This window comes from Mandrillus leucophaeus, unplaced genomic scaffold (assembly GCF_000951045.1).
Source record: "Mandrillus leucophaeus isolate KB7577 unplaced genomic scaffold, Mleu.le_1.0 Scaffold76, whole genome shotgun sequence".
NCBI lineage: Eukaryota > Metazoa > Chordata > Mammalia > Primates > Cercopithecidae > Mandrillus > Mandrillus leucophaeus.
In genome coordinates this window covers 2,006,474-2,020,691 of record NW_012108252.1, presented here as the reverse complement: position 1 = coordinate 2,020,691, position 14,218 = coordinate 2,006,474, and the positions used below count along the sequence as shown (strand labels likewise).

The 14,218-nt window shown below is 40.9% G+C and overlaps 1 long non-coding RNA gene across 1 annotated transcript in view; it reads right to left on the bottom strand.

The window, feature by feature from the left end:
• Nucleotides 1-4,118: 4,118 nt before the first annotated feature.
• Nucleotides 4,119-14,218, bottom strand: part of LOC105529265 — a 15,227-nt gene continuing 5,127 nt past the window's right edge. Inside the window, exons 2-3 of the long non-coding RNA XR_001004485.1 lie at nt 10,962-11,029; nt 4,119-4,368 (exon numbers count right to left, since the gene is read on the bottom strand). This is a non-coding gene — a long non-coding RNA (uncharacterized LOC105529265). The remainder of the gene's footprint in view (nt 4,369-10,961; nt 11,030-14,218) is intronic.

Here is a 14,218-nt window from a genome sequence, read left to right as displayed (position 1 = left end):
GTTGTCTCAGGATGTACCTCTGAATGGCCTCTCTTGCCTGACAGTGACCATAATGACCATAGAGATGGGAGGGAGGGAAATCTTCCCTTCCAGAAATTCTTAAGTGGGCTGTCTGGATGAACTTTTACTTATAGAGCGTCTCTGCTTCTTGCTATTCTAGACATAAAGCCAAATGCGGAAGGTGAAGAGTCCAGAAATCAGTAGACAGCCCCATGAAAGGAGGTGTGAGATACTGAGTGAGAACATAGGCTGATATATTGCTATGGTTTGCGTTCCAGCTCTGTTACTTAATATCTGTGATGTCTTGAGCAAGACCTTTCTCTTAGGGGTCTTAGTTTGCCATCTGTAAAATGGGAACAGTAATAGGCTTATCTCATAAGGTAATTGTGAGGATTAAATTAATTGATTTGTGTGAAGCACTTATGCCATTGCCTGGGACACAGTGACTCCCTGATATCACTCTTACTACTATTACCAGAAAGGGGTCCCCATCCAGACCCCAAAAGAAGGTTCTTGCATCTTGCACAAGAAAGAATTCAGGGCGAGTTCACAGTGCAAAGGGAAAGCAAGTTTATCAAGAAGGTAAAGGAATAGAGAATAGCTACTCCATGGGCAGAGCAGCAGCCTGGGCTGCTGGTTGCCCATTTTTATGGTTATTTCTTGATTATATGCTAAACAAGAAGTGGATTATTTATAAGTTTCCCAGGAAGGGCATGGGCAGTTCCCAGAGCTGAGAGTTCCTCCCCTTTTTAGACCATATAGGGTAACTTCCAGACGTTGCCATGGCATTTGTAAACTGTCATGGCGCTGGTGGAAGTGTAGCAGTGGGGATGAACATAGGTTACTCTCATCACCATCTTTGTTTTACTGGATTTTAGCTAGCTTCTTTATCGCAACCTGTTTTATCAGCAAGGTCTTTATGACCTGTGTCTTGTGCCGACCTCCTATCTCATCCTGCGATTTAGAATGCCTAATTGTCTCGGAATGCAGCCTAGTAGGTCTCAGCCTTATTATACCCAGCCCCTATTCAAGATGGAGGCACTCTGGTTCAAACATCTCTGACATCACTCATGCTGTTGTTATTGTTGTTATCTTTGTTGCTACAATGGTTTAGCAACCAAAGTTGACCAGTCCTTCAACAAATATCTGTTAAGTGCCTACTACTTGATTTGAGTTCTGCTAGAGTCTATGGATGCAGGATGAATAAAACATAGTGATAGGATGGAGGTCAACTTTGTAGTCTGGCATTGGACATGCATGGTGAATGTCTAGCAAGTGTTTAATAAATACATTAAAACAAAAGCAGGTGTACAATAATGAGTCAGGCATTTAGAAAGAGTCAGCACACTTAGAAAGTATGAAGCCTTAGAAAGCCCAGGCCAGGCCATTCAAAAGCTTTTGTTCTGGTTTCCTTGACTTTGGTCTCTTATCCAATGAAATTCTTCCATACATGACTCTAAGATTCATCTTTGTGAGATGTTGCTCAGATTAGTTTAGGCCTCCCCATATTTCCAATGGCTGTTACCTAATGAAAACAGCTCAAATAGCTTTATGTGACACTCAAGGCCCCTTGCCATCTGGCTTCAATTTGTCTGGCCTGCCTTGCTTCCCTCAGGGCTCTAACCAAACAATTCTAGTTGCAGTTCTTGCCTTTCCCTGCCCTTGACCTTTGCTTGTACATTTTTATCTCTTAGAAAGGCTTCCTGCTCCTGCGTGCACACATTGTTAAAGGCATAGCCCATATCATCCCTTTATGAAGTCTCTCTTGATTTATTATTGTCTAAGTGCTTATTGTTACTTGTTCCATGAAGATGGTACTCAACACCTGCCATCTTGTATTATGTTATGTATGTGAACCTTCATCCCTCCCTTGAGATTGTGAGATGCCTTTGGCAAGAGGTGTCAGAAAGGTAGATTGTCAGAGGTTGGCTGGAAAGAGTAACCACAAGAGTAAAAGAATAAATGACTGTCCCACGCGAAGGGAAAAGTGAGACAGCAGTATTATTTGGGAGGAAAGAAGAGAACAAAGAGAAGAGGCTCACTAAGCTTATTAAATGTTCTTCTCGTAACCTTCACAGTTCATTCTAAGGAGCCATGAGCCTGAAACAGACAAGCAACACTCCTTGTATGGTGGGTAGATTTGTAGTAGATGGTAGAAGAGATTTCAGCACAAGAACCTGTGAGATGGCAGAGAGTAGAAGTGGGAGGGGCTTCCTACCCAGCCCTGCAATTAGGCATGCATGTAACTGTAGGAAGTCTGGCTCTAGAGAAGGATGAGATAGAAGTTGTATTGCACCTGGGAGATTCTAGTGTATGTCTGTTGTTGAGCCCCCATGTTCACTGATTCTATCACTACCGGGCAGTTTCCTCACTGGTTTCCCTGCATCCCCTTATCCAACCAAAACCAGTTCAATAGATTCACATTATGCTTGGTACAGAGATACAGGCCTTAACATGGCTTTATAAGACCTGATATGGTGTGACCCAGGCCATCCCTACACTGCTCCCATGATCTTAGCATTCTAGCCTCTCTGCCTTCTTTTAGTTCCCATTCTGCCAACGGTCTCAGGACTTCTCCTACAATTTGCCTCTACAGGGAAGGTTCTCACCTGGTTAACATCCATCGGATCAGACCCAAATATTCCTTCTTCAGGAGACTTCCATGAGACACTCAGATTAGTCCAGATCTCAATAGACTCTATAACCTTCATTCATAACAATCATTATTGCTGCAATTGTATTTTTATTGGTATAATTATTTAATATCTAGCTTCATGAGACTATAGCTCCATGAGGACAAGGAATTGTTTTAGTTTTCACCTCACTTATCAGCTAGTTCAGTATTTGACATCCTCTAGCTCGGTGCTCAATAAATAACTTGAATGAAATGTCTTTGCCATCTAATGGCAACATATGACTATTTCAATTAATATTAATTAAAATTAAATTAAAATTTGGTTTCTCAGTCACACGAGCCACATGTCATGTACTGGACAGCCATAGGTGGCTACCTCTAGATAGTACAATGCAGTTCTAGAACATTTCCTTAGTCACAGAAAGCTCTGTTGGACAATGCTACTCAAGATGTTTGCATCTTGTTCATGTCTAATATGGTCAAGGTTAGATTTTTCTCTTTAAAAAAATCTCTGCCAGGCACAATGGCTCATGCCTATAATCCCAGCATTTTGGTAGGCCAAGGCACATGGATCAACTGAGGTCAGAAGATCGAGACAAGCCTGGCCAACATAGCAAAACCCATAGAATTTTTAGTGTCTACTAAAAATTCTGAAAAAATTAGCTGGGCATGGTGGCAGGTGCCTGTAATTCCAGCTACTTGGGAGGCTGAGGTAGTAGAATCGCTTGAACCCAGGAGGTGGAGTTTGCAGTGAGCCCAGATTGTGCCATTGCACTCCAGCCTGGGTGACAAGAGTGAAACTCCGTGAAAAAAAAAAAAAAAATCTCAAGAGATACTGTCTGAATTGGCCTGAGGACCCCTGGGGAGTCTGTTCTGTAAACAGAAGAAATCTGAAAATAAACCAGCAGAAGATTCTAGACAAATTTTTCACTCACTCATTTTCATTCAAGAGATAGTTTAGGAATGTCTGCTATATATAGCCCTGGTCACACATAAGGAGCAGTCTTCCTGAATTTTTCAATTTTCTCTTTAGAGAGGCAATATCACTTGATGATGAAGAATGTAGACTTTGAAAGCTCATTTGGAGGTTCTAGCAGGGGAGCACAGCTACTCATATACCCTTTACTGGAAGACTGGCCCTTCTCTATTGGGGATGGTCGCCCTCTTCAACTGAGCATGCAGCTTTGGGAGGGATACACATGGAGTGTTGAGGGAGGAAGGGGACACCTGCCTAGCCAGTCAGATCAGCTGGATCAAACCTGGTGATCAATGGGTGGCAGATGTCACAGCCAGATCTCCCTCACATCCAAGAACGTAGACTTTGAAATTAGGCAGACTGGTTGGTTCAAATGTTGACTATGCTGTTCACTAGTGTGTGTGTGATTTTGGGCAAGGTATTGAACTTCTCGAGCTTTAATTTCTTCCTATAAAAAACACGAATAAAAAGATTATTGTGAGAAATAAATGAGATAAATATGAGATATTTTGATTCGTGGTAACTTTAGTATGATTCTTGATAATTGTTTGGAATTGGTGTTAGCGTTCTACTTTGCTGCATCTTTTCTCTTCAAACTCTCATCAACTATACTATACTGACATTTTCATTTCCAAAATAAAGCAGGCTGCCTGGCTCCTGGGTTGCCATTAAGTTTCACTGGATAGCATCGAGATGGACTTTCTCAAGGCTATGAGGGTATTTTCAGCCACCTGTTCCCTTGCCTCAATTTTCTCATCTGCAAAATGATAACAGTGCTACTGTGAATTTCCAGAAAGGTGTGGAAGGTTTGCTTGGCTTTTAACTGTAAGTGATGGCCATTTAATTGTGTGCTCACTTCAGGATGCAGGGAAAACCCAAGAGGACACAGGGAGTCACTCTTCATGAGAGGTCACTGAGGCCTTCTGGGTAACATGTTGGGCTGAGAACTGCATTTAGACTCTCAGTCATACATTGAGATGGAAATTCTCATTCAACCTTTGAGTTTTTATGAAGCACCATGTGGGAGGCTCTCTGCTAGAAACTGACTTTCAGAAGTGAAGAAGACATGGGCCCTATCTTTAAGGAGGTCACAGTTTAATGAGGGAGGAGGGTGACGAGAGAATTCTTCCTGGAGGATGTTCCACTAGCTAACTTAGGAGTAAAAGGAAAAAAAAAAACAGGCACAGAAGAGAAGGAGTGCTGTTTAAGAAGCAAGGGCTCCATACATTTATGCAGGGAGGTGAGAGAGAGAAAGGAGGCTGGGGAGGCGGGTAGAGAGACTGGGGGAGAGTTGGAGGGTAGGAGAAGGCAGATGGCAGTAGAAAACAGGGCTTGGAAAGGGTTAAGGTATGGAAAACTTTTAAGCCAAACAAAGGAGGTTGGACTGAGGGCCATGGAGAGCCACTGAAAGATTTTAGTAGTGAGTGACATAGTCAAATAAGTATTTCAGAAAGATGACTCTTACTTGCATAGAGTCTATTGAAATTGGACAAGAATAGAGGTGGGGAGAAATGAAGGGAGGCTGATGCATTGATCCCAGTAAGAAAAGATATTGGCTTAAGCTACAGTGACAACAGGAAAAGGCACAGAATTCAGGGATATTAACAGGCAGCGTGGGCAAGTTTTATTAATCAATTGTATAAGATTGGTGAGGGAGCTGGATCAATAGTTATACCTAGGTTTCTGGCTTGGGCAAAATGTGCTGATAGCTTTCCATCAGTTAGAAATTCGGAAGAAGGAGGAGGAAAGAGAATGAGTTAAGCTTTGCATTTAAGTGTGAGGAACGCAGAGTTTGGGACTGGGGAGAATGACCAGAAGTGTTCATGAGGCAGCCAGGTGGAAATGTGTGTGCAGCAGACAGCAGTACTCACTTGTGGATAAGAAGAGGGAGCAGGCTGCCATCAGCATCAGGTGGTGGCTGCAACCACATGCATATTGCAATGAATTCATTTGTTAAAATGAAGTTTAGACCAAATGAATGACTAATTAAAGGAAAGAAGGAAGTCACCCAGGGAGCAAGCAGAGGGAAGAGGGAACAGGGCTTAGGGTGGGAACTGTCTTCTGTCTTAGCAACCATAAACATCACCTTGTGAAGACTATTCAGTTTGGTTGTATCAGACTGAAGATGGAAAAACACTTGGTAAGCTACAGACATTATGCAATTCAACTCTCTAAAGACTGGCAGATTTTTAAAAATGCTATGTTTTGCTATCTTTGCAGCCAAGTTGAGTTGTAGCATGTTGAGTCTCAGCGATTGTATAATCTGATGGTCAAACAACCAAAACTGGTAAAACAAAACAAAACAGAACAGGCGGGTTTCCTGACTCAGTCATGACATGGATACAAACATGGCCACAAAAAGTGAAAGCAACTGCCTCAGAAGTGCTGACCTACTCCACGGCTGGGCCTGTTCTGCTCAGATTTGGAGACCCTTAATCCTAAAATATTTGCTGTCTTCCGAATAGCTCTTGGCAAGATGCTCAGAAGCAGTGCAAAATTTCAGTGTAAAATGTGATCTATTTCTCAGTTTTGTATTTGAGAAGCGACACTTGCATATAGGCTGCTACATGTCTCTGCTCACCCTGCGTAGTCCTAATCTTTATCTCCCTTCCACTTCCCAAATGCCAGGCTGGTGTCAGAATGGATAGAGGATTAGCAGGAAAATTCTCTCTTGTCAGCCCTGTTCCAGCAACACCACAGAACTATTGCATATTCTACCTTTACTGCAGGCTGAGTGAGCTGCTCTTCCTGTGAATAGGACTTACGTGCATGGCGGGAGTCTAAATTATGAAATGGTAACCATTACTGTGTCTCAGAGAGAAGAATTCAGTCTTAAATGACAGGGCCGGAAGTCACACTTGGAGTTTCCAATTGTTCTGTTTTTCAGCCCCCCCAAAGCCTGCAGCTTTTATAAGGAGCTCTCTCCAAAAGCAAACTATACTAGTATTTTTTTTTTTTTTTTTTTTTACTTTAAACAAGAATGTTCTTTGGTTACTCAAAAGCACATGAAAAGCAAGAGGGGAAAAAATGGATTGGTGCTTCAGTGGGTTTTCCATGCTTGTTTTCTGACACCGTGAATTTAATGCATGTCCAGGTGTCTGCATAAATCACAGTAGCTAGTATAGTCTGAGCTCTGAGTTTTGCTTTGTTTTTTGCAGTTTTAAGGAACTCCAAAAAAGGAACTCAGCTGTGTTATCGCCTATAAATCCAGGCACTGCTGAGAAGAGTTTTACTTATATGAGGGTCTGGGGATCCTCTTTGGAGGGATCAGTTACTCAGTAATTAAGAAATCAGTAACTCAACAAACCAGTTGATGGGTGTGTCTCATTTTGTCCAAACCATGGAGAATAAAAATCACATCTTAGTGTCACAGGAAGTGGGAAGGAACTCTTCTTAAAAGAATAAAGTCAGGGCCGGGTGCGGTGGCTCACACCTGTAATCCCAGCATTTTGGGAGGCTGAGGTGGGTGGATCATCTGAGGTCAGCAGTTTGAGACCAGCCTGGCCAACATGGTGAAACCCCGTCTCTACTAAAAATACAAAAATTAGCCAGGTGTGGGGGTGGGTGCCTGTAATTTCAGCTACTTCGGAGGCTGAGGCAGGAGAATCACTTGAACCCTGGAGGCGGCGGTTGCAGTGAGCCGAGATTGCGCCACTGTACTCCACCTCAAAAAAAAAAAAAAAAAAAAAAAAAGAAGAAGAACAAGAAGAAGGTCAACGTGCACATCTTGGTCCAAAAGTAACAACACTGAAGAACAACTATTGTGTCTTTTTATATGATAGGTCCTGTACTGGTGTTTTATAAACTATGATGCAGTTATGATTACTCTGCCTATTTTACAGAAGAGGAAGATGAGGCACAGGGAGATTATTTCCCTCGCTCAGGTTCACTCAATCAGTGGAAAAGGGGCTTGAACCCAGGTCCATCTGACTCCACGCCTGGGCTCCTATCCACTAAGTATACTAGAAAAGAGAAGAGTTATGTGGAATAGAGCATGATTCCATACTTTTTAAATGTGTTGAACTCCCACATTAGTGAAAGGGTTCTAGGATGCATTTCTAGGGTAGTCTGAATGACCTGAAGACAAGATCGTATAAATAGATTCTACTCCATTAAGGTTGGCAAGGAAACTAATCACAAGTCTGCTCTGTGGTCTAAGTCTTGAGTACAATACACACAAGGAGAAATATTCTGTTTCCGAAACACGCATTTCTATCCTTGCTCTAGTGTGGTGATTATGAAGGAGAACAGGGCAGCCGCTAGACCTCTGTCAACACTGACAATATCAAATAGCATAACAGGAACTGCAGGAATAAAAAGCCCAGGCCCCACATTCAGTGTGACTCTGGAGAGTCACCACGAGGGAGCCAGGAGTTCAGTCATGATTGTTCCTGAGTCAGTGCAGGAATCCTGAAATAAGTAGGAACTAATGACTTCAGTGGGGCGGGAGCACCTGCGTTTTTGCTTGCTGTGGACTGTCCAGATTGCCTTTGATATTCCTTGAACATACTACTCTGTTTCCGCCTCATGACCTTGTTGCAACTCTTCCCAGAACTTCACCTGAAAGGATCTTTTGTGGCCTCCAGGTCATAGTTTTGATGTCATTCCTTTAGAGAGGCACTGTCTAATCAAATTCACAGCCTTTTCCCAATGCTCATGTCCCAGTCACTCTTGGTCACATAACCCTGATTTATATTTCCACAGCACTTAAATTATCAAGTTCCATTTGTTTGTTTCCATACGTTTACTATCTTTCCCCTTTCACTGGTATGTAGGCGCCATTGTTTCAGACACCTCGTTTGTTTTGCTCAGCACCATATACCCCAGTGTTCATAACAGTCCCTCCTTTAATAAATGCTCAATAAACACTTCTTGAATGAATGGATGGATAAATGAATCAATGAATGGAATAAGACTGTGTCGTTGTTATTATTATGATCATATTGTGCTACCAAGCCCTCAGTGACTGGAGGAAACGTGTGGTCCTAGATGTCTAAGATCCAGACAATCCACTCAGTAACTGATTGAGAGGAGAAAAATAATAATCAGGGAGAGAGCGCACCTTCTGTAGGCTGAGGCCATTGCACATGCTAAATCATGTAACTACTGCAGATGAGGAAGTGTAGGCATAGCTACATAGCTGAGAAGTATAGAGAGCAGAGACGTGCACTGGAATCTCTGACTCCAATTTTTTTTCATTGCAAATGGAAGGCTGGAGATGAGGGCCAAGTATAGTTTTAAGTATTTCAACATTGTCCGTATTGTACAAATTGTTCATAGAAAAATTTGGTAACTTGTGTAAAGTTACTTAGCTAAGAAGTGACAGGGGAACTTCAAAACTTATGTTCTTAATCGCTAGGATATAGAATCATCTTCCAGAAGAGATGACAAGGAAAGTTTTCAGAGGAGGCAGCAGAGAATCTGGGACTATCAGGATGGGGATTCTGGGAAGGACACTCCAACATTCCAAGCTAAGGATACTGCCTGAGCTAAAGCCTGCTGTGTTTTCTCTTCCTGCTGCCTGACATTCTTACTGATCTGCCTGAAATCCATATATTTTTGGAAATGTTGCTGCCTCTGATTTCTGGATAAATGACACAGCCAAGAGTGGAGTAAACAGGATTCATGAAGTCCATTGCTTCTCCTTGAGCCATTTTATCTGCGCTGTCTGTGAACCAGACTCATGGAGTCCTAAGTGCATGGCCAGGTGGTCCAGCCTGGAGGTTCTGCCCTGTGAAAGGTGCAGGTATGTCTTCTGAGTGGGAAGTGGTTATAGCACCCATTTGTATTTCATCTGTAACAATTAAATAGCCTCACAGCAGCCCCTGAGTTGCTGATGGGCTCACACCCCATTGCCATGTAATCACATCTAATCCCATTGAGCTCTGCTCAAAATAGCCATAATTGGTGGTTTTATCCAAATCAATAAAGACAGCTTCTACATATTGATTATCATCCAGGGTATAAAATCATCATCAGTTACCTGGAAAAGAGAAGCAGCCTGCCAAGGGAAAAGGTCAGATATTCCATCTGAACAGAGGAGGGAAGGGGGAGGCGGAACCAGTGAGTTTTAAGGTAATAGTATCAAATTACCTGAAAATGCACACAGTATATTCTTGTAATTTGCAACAACAGAGAGCCCAGAAATAGGTCAATCATTTAAGTGAGTCTTCAAGTTTTCTCTCAGTGATGTGCTGAGCTAGCTTGCATGAGCAGTCTTAAAGGGGCTGGAGCCAAGCTAGAGACAGCGAGAGAGCCACAGGGCTCACAACAATGGTACAATTTCAGTCAAAGAGATGGCTCAAGCCTATTTCTTTTATCCAATTAATGATCAACAGAGATTCTCAGCCACTGTCATAAGTGATTATGGGAAAAGACAAAGGAGGGGGGTGAAGAGACCTTTCCATTTGAGCACCCAGGACATGGAGAGTGGGAGGAACTCATTTCCAAAATGATTGCAAGGCATTTTCCACAATAGCAATGGAATACGGAGACTGCCCAGTTCTAAAGTTTATACTTCTAATTGCAGAATTAAAAATGAACACGCTGTTTACTTATTGCAAGATGGAACTCATTATCCCAGTCTTCTTTCTAGCAAATATTAAAACAAAAATTGCATAAAATCATCCAACATCATTAATGGAAGACACAATGAAAAAAAGACAATTCACTCACAATATTGCTACTTCAACATATTAAAACCGGTCTTGGGCAATTCCTGAGTCCAGTTTTCTCTTCTGTTAAATGGTAATAGCAGGGATGACCACAAGATTATTAGAATTTGACTTTTAAAAATTCATTTATGAATGTCCTCTTAAAGTCCTTGCCTAAATGACTAAATCATTTCTATATAGCTATGATTATTATAGAAATATAAGTGGCTATCACCTTTATCTTTTCCCCTTTTAGTTCTTTCTTCATAAATATGCCATTTTAAGAGCTGCATACAATTCTATTAAGTGAATATTTACTTAATTAATCTCCTGTTGTGAGATATCATCTTCTATGATAGATAATACTTCAAAGAATGTCTATGGCACAAAATTTACTCTTTCTTTTGGATTATTTTCTCAATATAATGTGGAGAAGTGGGGTTTTTAGGTCAAGGGTATTGTGATATCACAACCAAGGAATTAGAAAGGCTTAACCTGCCAGAAAAAATCCTACCAATGATTTTACTAGAAGGAAAACAGTCAAACCCAAAGGTAGTTTGTAATGCAAGAATATTAGGTAGAAAAATCAGTACAAATTCCATTTTACAGATGAAGAAATTTGAGAATTTGGAGAGACTATTTAAGAATACACAAATATTAATATAACAGTCAAGAAGTAGACACAGCCTTCGCTTACCACAGGTGTTTGTTGAGGAAAAGTAGGCTTATCAGCTCTTTTCTTGTGTTCTGGGCTGGATGGCTGCACTGGGACAGTGGAAAGAAACCAAGGTGCTGAGGGGAGGGAACATGGTTATGTAGCTTGACAGAATAGAATCTGCAAATGGCTGACTCTACTAGTAAAGATCAATTGTGACATGCCCATTATTGATAGCTAGGTTTTCATGCCTCAAAGTGGAGGATTCCAGTCCTCCCATTTTGTGTGATGATTGAATAGGGTCTCTTCCAGGTAAAGATTTTTTTACTCCCATGTACTTTTATGTTTTCTTTCATGGAGGTGAAAAGAGAGGGTGGATAAGCTTTACCTGTTTTATCTAACTTAATTATTGCAATTATAACTTTGAATGAGCTCCTTGGGGAGATTTGGTTTATGAATAATAACTATATTTTTAATACATTGCATTACTCCAAATAAAAAAAATAAAATCAGCAAAATAAATGAACAAAATAAAATGAGATCACCAAAGGTGTTTTTTTTTTTTTTTAATCACTCTTCAAAGTCATGGATTTGATTGTATTTGTTTTCATAAACTAATGTATTCCTAGATGATAATATTCAATATGAACCTAGAAAGTCTGTAGTCTTCCAAATATGTGGGTTACTAAGACATAGGACAAAGCCAAAGCTAGTGGATTACTGCTACTAAGCCTAGAGTTTTATCATTAGTCCCGACTTCCTCTCACTATATCCATTTTCTCTGGAACACGGATCTATTACTGTGACTTCAGTTATATTCTCTATATAGATGACTATAGTATCCACATCTCCAGCCAAAACCTCTCTCAAGTTTCAGACTGGTAAAGATGGCCATCTACCTGCTATCTCCCATGGGATATTTCTTGAACACTTACAACTCAACTCAACTTTTATCTTCCTCTGTATTTTATCTTCTACTCTATCCCACCTCTCAATGATTTCCAACTGGATTCTCTTCTATCTTTGAAGTTTCCAGGGATGGCTCTATCATCCAACCAATCACCCAGCCAAACATGGGATTCATCTTTTCCTCCTTAACTTCTCTTATGTCTCTTGTTTAATCAGCCATCGCATTTATTTGCTTTTATTTCTGAAGTATTACTGTGATTCACCCCCCTCCTCTCAATCTCTGTAATATCTGTGCTGGTTTATTTATCATCTCAGGCCTGGGCCAGGACAACAACTTCTTCAATGGCCCCCGTTTCCAGTCTTGACTCTCTTCAATCTGTCTTTACTTTGCTACCAAAACTAACAATATTCTAATAAACAAATGTGGCCATGTCATTTCCTTTCTTGGGACTTTTCAATGATTTAACATGATGTGCTAGGAAGTCAGTAAATGTGTGTGTGTGTGTGTGTGTGTGTGTGTGTATAAAATGAATGAATGAGTATAAGATACTGACCACACTCCTTGGCTCACAAGGCCATTTATAATATGTCTCTGCCTACATTTCTAGTCATACTTCCTATAATTTCTAACTCACTAATTTATATACTAATAATTCAATAAACACATCATATTATGTCACTTCTCTGGACAGTCCTGGAAAGCTCTTCCTCGTTTTCTTCATTTGGATAACTTTTGAGCTTTTTGTGGGGCTCACTTTATGTGTCAATTTCTGTGTCTCATCCATTCTAATTTATTTATTCTAACACATCTAATTATCCACACTATGCCAAAAACTGTTAGGCACTAGGAACAAAATGGCAAATTAGGGGATCTTTGCCCTAAAGGATAGGTAGAGAGACAGACATGGAAACCAATAGATATTATTCATTGAAAGAAAGGTTATAATAGAAGAGGAATACAAGAAAATGATGAACAAGATGAAGAGAAAATAGAAGATTTTAATTATTCAAATCTACCTGTGGCGCTTAGGAGCTGGGAGGAAAAGAATCTCAAGCGAATGAACCAATGTGTATAAAAACAAGGAGGTCTGAAAGAAGCTGGATGGGTGATGTTATGAGTTAAACCGTGCCCCTGCAACATTCATATGGTGGACTTCTAATCCCCAGTACCTCAGAATGTGACCTTATTTGAAGGTAGGGTCCTCACAGAGGCTATCAATTTAAAATGAAGTTATTAGGGTAGACCCTCATCCAATGCAAACAGTGTTATTCTCAGACAGACCAGTTCTTTTTGTTGAAGACTAGTAGAAGACAAGTAAAGACAATTAAGCAATTGAGAGTTGAGTTTTAGCAAACTCGTTCTGATGGTTGGATAGAGGATAGATCAGAGGTAGGGAAGTGGAGAGGCTGGTTGAACACAATGAGGCTGTGGCAAATCTTTCAGAAGAGAGAGGTGGAAAGCTTGGCCCAACTCAGTGGCAGGGCGGTTAGAGAAGATGAAGCAGATATGGAAAATATTTATGAAGGAAAATTGGCAGCACTTGGTGACATGACTGGATGTGTGAGTGAATGGCACTGGCAAATTGCTTTCATTGCAATTATCCTTATATTATGAGCAACTAACTGAGCCTATGTCCGAAAGTACAAAGAGAGAAGACACAAACCAAAGAAAAAACTGAGGTAGATAATGACAGATTTCCTCCCAATGTATCTCCAGCCTTGATTCAGACCTTGTGGCACAGTCCAGACAATTGTAAGTCCTATTCCTAATGGTTCAATATTAAAAAACAGTGGGGACTTATGAAAATTGGTTATGTATAAAGCCCACAAACAAATAAAAGGAAACTGTTACAAGAAGTCACCAAGAGAATAATAATAGAAGAAACAAAGAAAACATCAAGGGGCTTCCTTTCTTCTGCAGACTGCACAGAAACTGTGATAGGTTAATGTCTGTGTCAACTTGACTGGACCATGGGATGCACAGATGTCTGCCCGAGCAATATTTCTGAGTGTATCTGCTGTGAGGCAGTTTCTACCAGAGGTTAGCATTTGAATTGGTGGACTGAGTGAAGTGGATTGCCCTCTCCAGTGTGGCTTGGAATCATCCCATTCATTAAGGATCTGAATAGAACAAAAATATAAAGGAAGAGAGGATTTGTCCTCTCTGCCTGTCTGCTTGAACTGGAGCATCAGTCTTCTCCCTGCCTTGGTGATCCTGTCTCAGGCCTTCAAACTCAGATGGGAATTTATACCATCTTCTCTAAAGCTTTTAGGCCTTCAAATTACACCATCAACTTTCCTGGTTTTTCCGTTCACAGTGGGCAGATCATGGGACTACCTGGCCTATGTCATCAACGAATGTTTGCCAATACTTTGTAATCTTTCTCTCT